General features: G+C 38.7%; 1 protein-coding gene across 5 annotated transcripts in view; it reads right to left on the reverse strand.

The window, feature by feature from the left end:
• The window catches only part of DGKI (diacylglycerol kinase iota), a 508,012-nt gene that overhangs the window by 149,316 nt on the left and 342,736 nt on the right, over positions 1-15,960 (reverse strand). The window lies entirely within an intron of this gene.

The following is a 15,960-nucleotide window of genomic DNA, read 5'->3' on the forward strand; positions in this document are numbered from 1 at the left end:
AGGATCCTGCTGTGATTTATGTCGGAGAGTGTTTTGCCTACGTTCTCCTCTAGGAGTTTTATAGTTTCTGGTCTTACATTTAGCTCTCTAATCCATTTTGAGTTTATTTTGGTGTATGGTGTTAGGAAGTGTTCTAGTTTCATTCTTTTACAAGTGGCTGACCAGTTTTCCCAGCACCACTTGTTAAAGAGACTGTCTTTTCTCCATTTTATATTCTTGCCTCCTTTGTCAAAGATGAGGTGTCCATAGATGCGTGGATTTATCTCTGGGCTTTCTATTTTGTTCCATTGATCTATATTTCTGTCTTTATGCCAGTACCATACTGTCTTGATGACTGTGGCTTTGTAGTAGAGCCTGAAGTCCGGCAGGTTAATTCCCCCAGTTCCATTTTTCTTCCTCAAGATTGCTTTGGCTATTCGAGGTTTTTTGTATTTCCATACAAATTGTGAGATTATTTGTTCTAGTTCTGTGAAAAATATCTTTGGTAGCTTGATAGGGATTGCATTGAATGTATAAATTATTTTGGGTAGTATACTCATTTTTACAATATTTATTCTTCCAATCCATGAACATGGTATATTTCTCCATCTATTAGTGTCCTCTTTGATTGCTTTCAGTAGTGTTTTATAGTTTTCTATGTACAAGTCTTTTGTTTCCTTAGGTAGATATATTCCTAAGTATTTAATTCTTTTCGTTGCAACAGTGAATGGAATACACAATCTTTAAATGATACAATAGACCAGTTAGACATAATTGATATCTATAGGACATTTCACCCCAAAACAATGAATTTCACCTTTTTCTCAAGTTCACATGGAACCTTTTCCAGGAGAGATCACATCCTGGGCCATAAATCTAGCCTTGGTAAATTCAAAAAAGTTGAAATCATTCCATGCATCTTTTCTGACCACAATGCAGTAAAATTAGATCTCAATTATGGGAGAAAAACTATTAAACATGCCAACATATGGAGGCTGAACAACACGCTGCTGAACAACGAACAAATCATAGAAGAAATCAAAAGAGAAATCAAAATATGCATAGAAATGAATGAAAATGAAAACACAACAACCCAAAACCTCTGGGACACTGTAAAAGCAGTGCTAAGGGGGAAGTTCATAGCAATACAGGCACACCTCAAGAAACAAGAAAAAAGTCAACTAAATAACCTAACTCCACATCTAAAGCAACTAGAAAAGGAAGAAATGAAGAACCCCAGGGTCAGTAGAAGGAAAGAAATTGTAAAAATTAGGGCAGAGATAAATGCAAAAGAAACAAAAGAGACTATAGCAAAAATCAACAAAGCCAAAAGCTGGTTCTTTGAGAAGGTAAATAAAATTGACAAACCACTAGCCAGACTTATCAAGAAACAAAGGGAGAAGAACCAAATCAATAAAATTAGAAATGAAAATGGAGAGATCACAACTGACAACACAGAAATACAAAGGATTATTAGAGAATACTATCAGGAATTATATGGCAATAAAATGAATAACCTGGAAGAAATGGACAAATTCCTAGAAAAATACAACTTTCCAAAACTGAACCAGGAAGAAATAGAAAATCTGAACAGACCCATCACAAGCACGGAAATTGAAACTGTAATCAAAAATCTCCCAGCAAACAAAAGCCCAGGTCCAGACGGCTTCACAGCTGAATTCTACCAAAAATTTAGAGAAGAGCTAACACCTATTCTACTCAAACTCTTCCAGAAAATTGCTGAGGAAGGGAAACTTCCAAATGAACTTTTTGACCAACCCAATAGATCAAGCATTTACTAAAGGCAGTATCCTAACATACTCATAAACCAATAACCTTTCTTCAAAGAAATGTGTAATTGTTTTACTTTCACCTAGGTAACAAAACATCATCTGACTAAAGACTTATTTATGCCCCAATAAGAGGACATAAGTCACTTGAAAGCAGTAGAGCCTAAATGATTAATTAAGGAAAATAAAATAATTATAGCTTTCTGTAATTTAAACCTGAAAAGTTTTGGCCTTTTTGTTCCATTTGTAATTCTAACTCCACATTCATTTTATTCAAATATCTTAGCTTCAAATTTTGGAACATGCTGAATTCTTTTTAGAATTCCATTTTCTGACACAAAATGTGATGGTAAGTTCTAGGGATTAATTAAATCTAGCATCAAGAAGTATTTTTTTATGTCTTTTAAAATATACTTTTTTCATTTAATATAAGCATTTCAGGGTATTATGACAACTGAGAAAAACTCAATTGCATTTGTATAATTAAACTGAAACTCTCACAAATGAAATGCACATTGCATTTCATTACCACCTCAGCAAAGCAACCTGAAATAAATACCCTCTTGCAACACTCAAACAAACGTTCAGATTTCTTTGTTACTGATATGTTCTTCATACTCCATGGCAGAATATAATATAGTTATCACTGCAGAACTGGAGTAAAAACTGAGATGTTTCTTTTTTTTCTCTGAATGCAGAAATTTTATGACTAACTTCACAGCTGTATTGGTATATCTAAAGATATAACTATTTTCCAAAAGTATTTAACTTTATTTTTATTATAATAATGCCTTAGGAATTCAGATCTGAGCAAAAATTTAAAGTTCATATTGTGCTGTGCTCAGTCGTGTCGGAGTCTTTGCAACCCTATGGACTGTAGACCATCAGGCTCCTCTGTCCATGGGATTTTCCAGGCAAGAATGCTGGAGTGGATTGTTATTTCAACTTCTCCAGGGGCTCTTCCCTGAACCTGCATCTTCTGCATTGGCAGGAAAATTCTTTACCACTGTGACATCTGAAAGTCAAAGTCACTCAGTCATGTCTGACTCTTTGTGAAACCCCATGGACTATAAAGTCCATGGAATTCTCCAGGCCAGAATACTAGAGTGGGTAGCCTTTTCCTTCTCCAGGGGATCTTCCCAACTCAGGGATCGAAGCCAGGTCTCCCACATTGCAGGCGGATACTGTGCCATCTAGAAAGCCCCAAATGCTGGGGATGTTGGGAGAAATCATGGGTGTGCTAAATTTCAATGGGTGTTTCTCCTCTTTTAGAAATTATGCCAGAAGCTCTTCAAAAACCTTATTTGAGGGGAGGGTGCTTCATGGCTTGTGGGAATCTTAGTTCATATTGTAAGCCATTTTAATTTACAAAAAATAAATTTTGGCCTAGAGAGGTCACTGACCTTATCAAACAGGAAGCTTCCCTGGTGGTTTAGACGGTGAAGAAACTGCCTGCAATGCCGCATACCCAGGTTCAATCCCTGGGTCAGGAAGAGCACCCGGAGAAGGAAATGGCAACTCACTCTAACACTCTTGCCTGGAAAATCCCAGTTAACTAATACTTAGAATATGCTATAAATAAAAGAGCAATGTCCTTTAGCCTCTTAGACAGTTTAATAAAAAAAAATGATTTTAAAGAATTAATGATCAATATATGTAAAACATACAAAGTTCAGCCTTCATGTAGTTGGTGACAGAAAAAAAATCCTAAAATTTATTCACAGTTTTCTAGTACAGTGTTACGGGCTAGATTGTGTACCCCAAAAATCACACATCGAAGTCCTAACCCTACTACTGAAAAAAAAGACTGTATTTTAAGATAAAGTCTTTAAAGATGAACTGAGTTAAAATGAGGTCATATGAGTCAAACCTAATTCAATCTGACTGGTGTCCTTATAAGAAGAAGAGATTAGGAGATGGACAGATAGGGAGGAAAGACGGTGTGAAGATCCAGGGAGAAGAAGGCTATCTATAAGCCAAAGAGAGGCCTCAGAAACAAGTAGTCTTTCCAGCATCTCGATGTCAGACTTCCAACTTCCAGGTCTACAAGGAAATAAATTTCTGTTTAAGCCTCTGTATCTGGGCACTCGGTTATCGCAGCCCTAGCAAAGTAACACAGATGCCTATAGAAAAGATGCACTAGGAAAAATAACACACTTTGTTTTAATCCTAAAATTATGGCTGATAAAACAATACATAATAGAAGAATGAGAGAAGTCTATTTATTCACTTTCCAAAATTCCAACGTGACTTGGAAATTTCTCCTGGCTTAATGTCACTGTTGGGATGATCAGACCTTAATTTCTGCTTCTTTTCCTCAAAGTCAGAGTATGGGAATAATCTTTAAAACGTCGTTGTTGTGTTTATTGGATTAATGTTACCTCTAACCTCCGGCTTTTTCATTTTTAATTTTCTAAAATTTACTTTGATTAAACAAACACAACTCATGAATTTTCCTCCCCAACAGACTGTACCCAAACCTTCCTGAGGGCTTCCCAGGTGGCTCAGCGGTAAAGAATTCATCTGACAAAGCAGAAGACACCGATTCCATCCCTGGGTTGGGAAGATCCCCTGGGGTAGGGAATGGAACTGGTTCCACTATCCTTGCCTGGAAAATTCCATGGACAGAGGAGCCTGAAGGGCTACAGTCCATGGGGTCGCAAAGAGTCAGACACGACTGAAAACCTTCCTCTTTATCTTGAAGCTCACTGGGCCCCATGCCCTACCCCTTGTGCAAACACCTGAGTTAAGGATCAGCTTCACTTTTTTTGTTGTTGCTGTTTTTCTTCTTTTGGAGTGACCTTTTATTATACAAGAAGTGCTGACTTGCAAGACTGTTTCTACACCTACACAGCCATGAATAATTCATCTGTAAATTTTAAAAGCAATGAGATATAACTTTAAATGTTGAGGGAGTCCTAATACCCCTTTACGTAATTACAGCAGATGCTGGAGCCACGATCACCTTTGCCGAGAGAGAACACAGGCACCATCCGTCCCCTGAGGATGTGAGCAGGACCCGCCCCTACAAGTCTCTTTCGCAGACTCAACACCATTACAAACAAGCCTAAAAGACTCTCCACCTTCTTTAACTGTGTGAGAATTTATTTTTAACTGGGGTTTGTCATTCTGACATTTTTCGTATAATAACACAAACTTCAAACCTGCAATCCTAGAGATTCACACATCTGAAACACTCAAAATTGAATTCTAACGTGTTATCTCTGAGGTTTTCTTAAAAAGGGGAGTTTATATAGTATGACTTGATTAAAACTCAGAAGTTACATATATAAAAATGCACACACACAAGAAAATGACCATAAGTTATATCAACAGCACAATTCAGTGCCTCAAACGTCACCCTCTAACAACCCTGGATGTTACCTTTTATGACTTACAGCACCTGATCTTGAGCAAGTTTCCCAACATTTCTTCTCATCTATGGGGTGGTAATGATAGCAATCATTACTACATACAGTTATTAGGATGTTAGATTTGATCACAAATACCAGGCCCATATTATCTCTCTGGCTAAATGAAAAAATCCACCCAGGTTCTTGCTGAGAGTAAGTTGACAGTGTACACAGCCTGGCCCCCTGAACAGTACTAAGGATAAAGAATGACCCTGTCCCCATCCCAGGGCACGTCTCACCTACTTCATGTCTTAGATCCCTTTGGGGCAGATCTTCATAGAGTCTAGGGTCATGCCCTGAACTTTCACATGACAGAACTTCAGAGCTGATAAGAATCCCAGGGACCAACTGCATTGCTTTTTAATATCTGAAAAACTGAAATGCAAAAAGCTTACTATAGGGTACAATCGGGTCACTGTCACAAGGACAAAAGCAGGGCTCACATAGTCACTCAAAACAGAAGCTGTCTTTCTGGGGCTTGGGGTCTACAGAAAGAGAAAGACCCTGCAGTTGGAGACCTGGGTCAGCTCCTGCCACCCCCTGGTCTTTAAGTCACTAAAGGCCCCTGCCCCTGCTACCTGGGTGAGAACAGAAGTGCAGGTGGGGTGAAGAGCTGTTATGGAAACTCGCAAAGCACAGTGGGGGAAGAAACCAGTGAGCTGAGGACGTGCAGCCTGGATTCAACTGTGCAAACTGGAATAAGATGAATCCCACGGAGTTCTCCTTTTCTCTGGTGTACTGGTCTTATGGAACCCGCAGAGGAAGAAAGGAAAGCACGGCAGTTTGACGTAATTGAAGATCTGGGAACTATGGACAGTGGGGAGTGAGACCACGAGGAATTCAGAAGCTGTGGGGGTGGGAGCGAGAGAAAGGAGGGAGCAGAGAAGACCTGTGAAGCTTAGCAGTTTCCTCTGCTCGGAGGAGCAGAGCGCAAATAGCTTTATCTTCCAGAAAGCCTGAAGCTAACTCTTTAAGGAATACAGTTGCTTTAGAACGTTGTGTTAGTTTCTGTTGTTCAGCAAAGCGAATCAGCTATATGTACACATATATCCCCTCTTTCTTAGATTTCCTTCCCGTTTAGGTGGCCACAGAGCATTGAGTCGAGTTCCCTCTACAATTCAGTAGGCCCCCATTAGTTATCTGTTTTATACATAGTAGTGTATATATGTCAATCCCAATCTCCCAATTTCATTCCATCCCTCTTTTCTCCCTTGATAACCATAAGTTTGGTCCCTATGTCTGTGAGTCCATTTCTATTTTGCAGATAGCCTATTATGCTTTGCCATTTGATTCTGAAGTAGAACTGAAAGAAACATCACTTGCTCAATCAGCGGATTCAACAAGTCTCTCCTGTTCTTTTAAATTTCATTTTTTCCTTTTGGTTTTATAGCTACATTCACTGGGGGAGGAGGGAAGTGGCGTGTGTGCTTACCCACCTTACTCAGAACCAGAATTCTCTACTGCCTTTTTTTTGGCCATGCCACAGGGCACGTAGGATCTTAGTTCCCCTGATCAAGGGTGGAACCCGAGGCCCTGGAAGTGAGAGCACTGAATCCTAACCACTGAACCACAGGGAATTTCCTCTGTTGCCTTTTAGAGCAGAGACATTTTTATAAATGGCTATTTTTTTCCCTTTACAGACATGTGCTCATTGAAATCAGTCAAAAATTAAAGTCAATTTTAAAAATGGTACGTAAACCTCCTACTCAGAGATAATCACACAGGGATACAATAATAACACAAACATTAACAGCAAATACATTCACAATTTTGTGCATACCTAGGCCCTTTTAGTACTGTCACAGTTGGTTTTTGGGTCCAGAAATTATGACCCCTAAATAATAATCCATGGACTAAAATATGGGCAGATTGCTGCCCCAGGCATGAAGCTGTCTTCTGAAGGTTTAACAGGCCCAGGAGTACTATTCATCCTGAGGTTCCATGATGGTGGTGTGTTCACCACTAAGCTTAATTCATTCTGAGGCAAACCATGCCCGGCGGGTCTTCTTGGCTACTTTAGAGGTAAACCCCATGGTTTCCAAAGGTATGCATGTAAATTTGTATGTTGCAAGGCTCTTCCTACTCCCTGAGAGAGTCTAGGGTGTGGAAGAATGAAGTTTATTGAAAGAAGAAAGGAAAAGAGAAAGGGTTTTGGAAAAAGCATACTGAGTCTTATTTTCTAATTAAAGGGCCAGTACTGAATAAACAAAATAAATAGGCCTTTCATAGCATATTACACAATTCAAGAAAATGCTGAAACAAAAGGTTTGATGTGACTAGTTGGAGACAAAATGACCAAGTTTTTAGAAAGCATTTCAAAGAATTTTCTAGTTTACTTCCTTGGCCAGAGGCATCCAAATATTAAAAGACCTATGACCAATTTATATTTTTTCCAATCTTGAAGATGAAAGATTCTTGGTTCTCTCAAGTTATTTCTCAAGAAATAAATTATTAAACTCAACTCAAAAGAAAAAAAATAGACACATCAAAAATATGTCTCTTTCTCTTAGTAAAACTCCCTTTCTTCCTAGAACAAAAATCAATTTGCTTTCATCCTTCACCAAGAAGCCATCACTTAATTGGAAGCAAGTTTAGAATGCAGAGTCATAGTCAGGTTGTGGTCAAAGGTAACAATTCATACTTTTTCCAAGGACCTGTGTCTAACTCTACCTTCCCCAAGATGACAAGCAAATCCATGCAATTTAGCATCAGGAAACATCTTGTTTATGTTTAAATTTTTGACCGTTGTGCAAGATTGCCTATTACAATTAACACTGGTTGGTTGCAGTTCAAAACACACTGGTTTCTCTGCAGAGCTTAGCTATGGCACCCTCTGAGTTGCTGTATCAGGTAAAAAGAGGACACAGTGTGAAAACCCTCTGCTTTAAAAGACAGCAGATGGACTTTCCCGGTGGTCCAGTGGTTGGGAGTCTGCCTTGGGATTCAGGGCATGCAGGTTCAATCTCTGGTCAGGGAACTAAGACCCTACATGTCATGGTGTAGCTAAGTCCACGTATCGCAACTACTGAAGCTCGAGTACCACAACTAGAGAACCTGCACCCAGAAACAAAGGATCCTGCAAGACACAGAGACGATCCCCCCTCTTGTGCAGTGACTAAGACCCAAAGCAGCTGGGAGAAAAAAAAAACACAGCAGAGAAGTTCTGGTTCTGGGTGAGGAAAGTAAGCACCCACCATTCTTTTCCCCCAATGAGTGCAGCCATAAAACTTGGACAGAATGCATAAAACAGGTAGTTAAGAGCTCAAAAAATAAATGATGGGGAGAAGACCAGAATTTAAAATACCGTCCAACTAATGGTGAGCTCTCTCCTCCTTTGACCTCTAATCAACCCTAGTCTGGACTCCAGGCAGTACAAAGCCTAAAATGGACAACAGGCAAAGGCAGAGAAAGCTCTAGGAGAGCCCTTGAACTGATGTGAGGATAGGAAAGGGACTATGAATGAGTAGAGAAACTGGGGGAAATCCTCCTCTTTTATTCCTGCTCCATCTTCTCACAATTCAGCACTTAGGCGATTTTGCTGTGCTGGTGGCAGCAATGACAAAGGTCTTAGGTACTTAAAACTGTAAAGAGAGGAAGATAAACAATAGGGTACCACTGGCGAGCACAGGGAACTATATTCAACATCCTGGGATAAACCATAATGGAAATGAACATGAAAAAGAATGTACATATGGATAATCAAGTCACTTTGCTGTACAGTAGAAATTAACACAAACATTGTAAATCGACTATACTTAAAAAAAAAAAAAAAAAACTTTAAGGAAAGGAAGTCTTCCTCTCTGATAAGAGGAGCTGTGGTCCCAAGAGGGTGGGATAAACCACCATGATTCTCTTTCTCGTCCAGTCATTTCATTCCCTGGTCCTGGAGGTGAGCATGGTTTCAGGAAGTATGCAGCAGAATGAGGTAACTAAAGCCTTAGCATTCTGGCTGAAGGATCTGAAAAGGGAGACCCAAGAAATGGGAAAGTACAGGGGGCAATGAGAGAGGGAGAGAGAGAGGGAGGAGCTCGGGGAAACAACTCCACAGGGACGTTCGTGAACTTGGGTCCATCTCTCAATTGCAAATGTGTGAATCTGGCCCTAAACATAGTACCGGAGACTTTGGGAACTAAAGCTACAGAGCAGACCTCCACTCAGATTCCATCCTGCAACTTGGTGGGGCACACACCAAACAGGAACAGCACTGCAAAGGCTCTGAAAATACAACTACTGCTCAGAAGATGAGTCAGAAGCTGTGGTCTGAAAGCTGATTCCACTGCTTTCTAAAACGAAGAAATGATTAAGCAACACACATATCTAACAAAGGCTTGGATCCAAAATACTTGACCATCTTACTCAACAGGAAGAAAACAAACAGCCCAGTTTAAGAAATGTGCAAAAGACTTGAGAGGATGATTCACTATAGAATATATAAAAGCTAGAAAATAGTCATATGAAAAGACACTGGTATTAAATGATTAAAATTTTAAAATATTGAAATTATTCAGTGCTGAAAGAGATGCGGGACAACAGGGACTCGCATACACAGTTGGTGGAAATGCAGAATGGTCCAACCCCAATAGAAAAGAGTGTGTTGATTTCTCATGAGGTTACCAGATGACCCTGGACTCCCTCCCAGGTGTTTAACCTGGAAAAATGAAAACTTAGTTTTTACAAAACTTGTTAATCAATGTTAATCTATTCAGAATAACCCCAAACTGGAAATAACCCAGATGTCCTTTTGGGTTATTGGGTAAATATATGGAAACATCCATGCAAGGAATACTATTCAGCAACAAAAAGGAACAAATGATTAATATATGCAACAACTCTGATAAATATCAAAGATGTTATGTTTACGCAAAGGAACCAGTTATAAAGGCTGTATATTGCGTGATTCCATTTATATGGCATTCTCTAGAACACCAAACTGGGGCTGCCAATTTTGGTGGCTCAGACGGTAAAGAACCTGCCTGTAATGCAGGAGACACAGGTTCAATCCCTGGGTCAGGAAGATCCCCTGGAGAAGGAAATGGCAACCCACTCCAGTATTCTTGCCTAGAGAATTCCATGGACAGAGAAGCCTGGTGTGGGCTACAGTCCATGGGGTTGCAAAGAGTCAGGCATGACTGATGCAACTAACACTTTCACTTTTTCAAAACACAAAACTGTAACAATCAGTGGTTGCCAGAGGTTGAGATTAGAGATGCAGGGATTAGAGGGTGTGATCATAAAGGATATAGATTACAAGGCAGCTTTTTGGAGTGATAGAACCCTTCTATAGCCTGATTACGATGCTGGCTATATGGATCGATACATGTCTTAAAAGTGGGAACTATATATCAAAAAAGTCAATTTGACCCTATATTAATTTTAAATATTAAAGTATAAAAACAAATGTAATAAATACTCAATAAAAGGTTATTCACATGAAGTACAACCATAATCTCTATTTGGATGCTTCTCACATTGGGTCATACTTGTGTTAACACTGTAGGTCTATAGTGCATCCATTTCTCCAGGGCAGTAACCTTAGCTTTCTAATCTCTTATCTCCAGAATCCCACAGAGTATCTGACATCTAGAGTAGAAACTGAATAATATTTTTGAAAGATAAAAAATGAATAAATTAGATGTAACAGTTCACATTATTTCATTTTGGTAGAGGAAGAGCAGGAGGGAAACAGAACTTAATGAAAAGAACTCCTAAAAGTGAAAGAGTTCCAAAAAGACTCATTTTACAGTTACACACTTTTGGGGGCTTTTTGGGCATGACCATATAACATTAATATTCATGATTTATGAGATAGTGCATGTATATAGTCTTCAACAGGGATTCTACTGTAAAGGCATTAATTATAGTGAATTTATTAATTGAGGGACTGCTCTAATAACTCTTTGAGCAACACTGGGGAGCCAAGGGTGAGCAGGGTGAAGGGGGTCAAAAGGTACATGGATCCATTATAAAATAAATAAATCCTAGGGATGTAATGTGGTGACTACATGGTGACTAGAACTAATAGCATTGTACTGACTATTTTAAAGTTGCTAAGAGATCTTAAAAGCTCTCATTATAAGAAAAAACTATTGTAACTATATATGATGATAGATACTGGGTTTCATGGTAACATCTTATGGAAAAAGTTGGATGAACTTTTTGGCCAATTCAATATTAACTAGACTTACTGTGATGATCATTTCACAATATAAACAAACACTGAATAATTATGTGGTACACTTGAAGCTAATATAATGCTAGCTGTCAATTATATCTCAATAAAAAAGAAAAAAGGAAGTAAGAATGGCCAGGTTACAAGGTATGTTATATTAAGAAGAGATGGCAAAAATACACAAAAGAACTATACAAAAAAGGTCTTCGTGAGACAGGTAACCATAATGGTGTGATCACTCACCTAGAGCCAGACATCCTGGAATGTGAAGTCAAGTGGGCCTTAGGAAGCATCACTATGAACAAAGCTAGTGGAGGTGACGGAATTCCAGTTGAGCTGTTTCAAATCCTAAAAGATGAGTCTGTGAAAGTGCCGCACTCAATATGCCAGCAAATTAGAAAAACTCAGCAGTGGCCACAGGACTGGTAAAGGTCAGTTTTCATTCCAATTCCAAAGAATGCTCAAACTACCACACAACTGCACTCATCTCACACATTAGTAAAGTAATGCTCAAAGTTCTCCAAGCTAGGCTTCAACAGTACATGAACCAAGAACTTCCAGATGTTCAAGCTAGATTTAGAAAAGGCAGAGGAACCAGAGATCAGATTGCCAACATCCACTGGATCATAGAAAAAGCAAGAGAAAAAGCAAGGAAAAAAAAACCAAACTACTTCTGCTTTATTGACTGTGCCAAAGCCTTTGACTGTGTGGATCACAATAAACTGTGGAAAATTCTTCAAGAGATCGGAATACCAGACCACTTGACCTGCCTGAGAAATCTGTGTGCAGGTCAGAACTTATGTAAACCCGGGGCGAATTCATGTCAATATATGGCAAAACCAACCAATATAATATTGTAAAATAATTTGCCTCCAATAAAAAATAAATTAATTACTTTAAAAAATTTTAAAAAAAAGCAATAGTTAGAACCAGACATGGAACAATGGACTGGTTCCAAAATGGGAGAGGAGTACATCAAGGTTGTATATTGTCACCTTGCTTATTTAACTTATATGCAGGGTACATCATGTGAAATGCTGTGCTGGATGAAGCACAAGCTAGAATAAAGACTGCCAGGAGAAATATCAATAACCTCAGATATGCAGATGACACCATCCTCATGGCAGAAAATGAAGAGGAACTAAAGAGCCTCTTGATGAAGGTGAAAGAGGAGAGTGAAAAAGCTGGCTTAAAACTCAACATTCAAAAAATGAAGATCATGGCATCTGGTCCCATCACTTTTTGGAAAACAGGAAAACAATGGAAACAGTGACAGACTTTATTTTCTCAGGCTCCAAAATCACTGCAGATAGTGACTGCATCCAGGCAAAACCAACCAATATAATATTGTAAAATAATTAGCCTCCAATAAAAAAAAATTAAATTAAATTAAAAAAAAAAAGATGCTTGCTCCTTGGAAGAAAAGCTATGACTAACCTAGACAGTATATTGGAAAGCAGAGACATTATTTTGCCAACAAAGGTCTGTCCAGTAAAGCTATGGTTTTTCTAGTAGTCATGTATGGATGTGAGAGTTGGATCATAAGGAAAGTTGAGTGCTAAAGAATTGATGCTTTTGAACTGTGGTGTTGGAGAAGACTTTTGAGAATCCCTTGGACTGCAAGGAGATAAAACCAGTCAACCCTAAAGGAAATCAGTCATTATTGATTGGAGGGGCTGATGTTGAAGCTGAAGATCCAATACTTTGGTCACCTGATGCAGAGAACTGACTCATTAGAAAAGACCCTCATACTGGGAAAGACTGAAGGCAGGAGGAGAAGGGGACGACAGAGGATGAGATGGTTGGATGGCATCACCGACTCAATGGACATGAGTTTGAGCAAGCTCCGGGAGCTGGTGATGGACAGGGAGGCCTGGCGTGCTGCAGTCCATGGGGTTGTAAAGAGATGGACACAAATGAGTGACTGAACTGAAGCCAACTCTGGGAATTATAGATTTTCTCTGATGTAAAAAACAAAAAAGGTACAGGACATAAAACCTGTAGTGAAATAACTCATTTATTTTATTTTGTTCTGTTGGATGAAGGCACTAAACACCTTTGATTTGTTGTCATTGTCACTCAGTCATGTCCGACTCCATGGATATAGCCTGCTGGGCTCCTCTGTCCATGGGATTTTCTGGGCAAAAATACTGGAGTGGGTTGCCCTTTCCTCCCCCAGGGGGTCTTTCTGACCCAAGGATTGAACCTGAATCTCCTGCGTCTCCTGAATTGGCAGGCAGTTGCTTTACCCTCACCAGTTCAGTTCAGTTTGCTCTCATATATGGTCATATATGATCAAAACAAAAATTTCAAGGTTCTCTTTGTGTAAAGCTGACATTTACCATGTAGGCACATATTAATAGTATGCCACAATTCCTAATAATTTATGCATGATGTTGTCAAAACCATGACTTCCTCCCTAATTAAAAAAAAAAGTCATTGGAAAGCTAGAGAGAAAGGATAATTCAAGTTGCTTTAGGGAAGTAACATCTGCTTTAGAAACAGCATAAAGTGGTTTCTCCCAAAGGAAAGATCATCTGTAAAAAAGAGTTGTTCTGAGCAGAGAATAGCTGATACAAGAGTAAAAAAAAAAAAAGTTTAGCTCACTAAACTGGAATCCTGACTTTCAGGAGGACCAAGGCAAGGTTGATGTGATTCTCAAACACTGCTGCAAAGGGCAGCACGCGAGTGGGTCTAAGAAAAGTTTACCTATGCCATAATATTGGCTTGGCCAAAAAGTGAGTTTGGGTTTTTCTATACCATCTTACAGAAAAACCCGAACCAACTTTTTGGCCATCCCAATATATAAAGACAATGCTTATTATTGTGCTTGGATTTTTTTCTCCACTTTCCTTGCTCTATTTGACAGTGTTTAGTTATCGAATTTTTAAAATAATGCTCTAATAAATACTTATTATATAAGTCATCAGTTATACAGATATAAAATCTATAATATGCACTAATTAACATAGCATCAGTTCAGTTCAGTTCGGTCACTCAGTCATGTCCAACTCTTTGCGACCCCATGAATCACAGCACAACAGGCCTCCCTGTCCATCACCAACTCCTGGAGTTCACTCAAACTCACGTCCATCGAGACGGTGATGCCATCCATCCATCTCATTCTCTGTTGTCCCCCTTCTCCTCCCACCCCCAATCCTTCCCAGCATCAGAGTCTTTTCTAGTGAGTCAACTCGTCACATGAGGTGGCCAAAGTATTGGAGTTTCAGCTTTAGCATCAGTCCTTCCAATGAACACCCAGGATTGATCTTCTTTAGAATGGACTGGTTATATATAAGTAGAAAATACTTTAGATCGATAGTCAAGTTTTAACTGGCCATATCTGGGGTCCTGTTACACTCTATGAAAACTAACAGGACAGTTCACCTTCCTATAGCATACACACCTAGAAAAAGAAAAGAGAGGAAAAAAGAGCCTCATTTAAATTATATGATGAAAACAAACACAACCAAAGCTTAAATGGTGATAGAAATATGACAAATATCACCTGCATATCTGCTAATGATATTCTCAATTGTTTGAACTCTATCAACAAAGGTGCTGAAAATAACAAACACTGAGAGCCATTCTGGACTCAAATTTATTGAACAGGACTTATGTAGAATAATATACCCCAGTAACAGCTGTCAAATTAGAAAGTGAATGCTATTTTCTTGTTGTCTGACCAATCAATACTGAGTTCCATGAAAGTACAGGGTTGTTGTGCTCAATCCTAAATACCAGGCAGAAAACAGCATCTGACACAGAGCAAGTACAAAATAATACTTTTAGAAAAACATTTTGCAATAAATGAATAAATTAGCATGTTTCCACAAGATTAGAGTTGAAAGTAAAATGATATAATAACTGAACTTTGGGAGTCACATTGGCACACCCCTAGATGTTAGATATTGGCATGGTTCTATTTTGACATGCATTATTTCCTTCATTCATTCCACCAACCAACAAACAATTCTTTCTAATTTCAGAATACTCTGTGTTAAGGTCTGTGATCAGGACTGGGAATACAAAAGTCATAGGAAGATTCTGTAAATGATTTCAAGTGGCCTAAGTGTAGTGTGGAATACACACAGATATAGAGCTAATATAATTAGCACCAATTGATTATACCTTGAGAACTATAACAAGTACAATATTATAATAGTGAATTCCAATAAGGACATAACTAGTTCCACCAGCAATAATCAAGGTATAGTTCTTAGCAAAGGCAGTTATTCAACTGAGCTCTGAGAAATACAAAGGATACCAATAGATAAAAACTGGCAGATTATAAATTGTTGAGAGCATGAATTTTGAAAACAGGCTGCAGAAGTATGAATCCTAGTCTACCACTTATTAGCTGTGTGACCTTCCTGAAATTACTTAACTTCTCTGTTCATCAGATCCCTCTTATATAACATAGGGGTAATAATACCACTTATAGCATAGGGGTGTTGGGGAGTAAGTTAGTTGATGTACATAAAGCACCTTTAACAGCACCTGAAACATAATACAAGTATATGTAAGATGGAGAAAAGAAGCAAGGGCAAGACAGAGGCAACAGCATAAAAAAGTCCTGAAGTGCTAAAAAAAATATTTCTTTCTGTTC

This window comes from Moschus berezovskii, chromosome 3, assembly GCF_049115385.1.
Source record: "Moschus berezovskii isolate FMDL1 chromosome 3, NW_MosBer_1.0, whole genome shotgun sequence".
NCBI classification, from domain to species: domain Eukaryota; kingdom Metazoa; phylum Chordata; class Mammalia; order Artiodactyla; family Moschidae; genus Moschus; species Moschus berezovskii.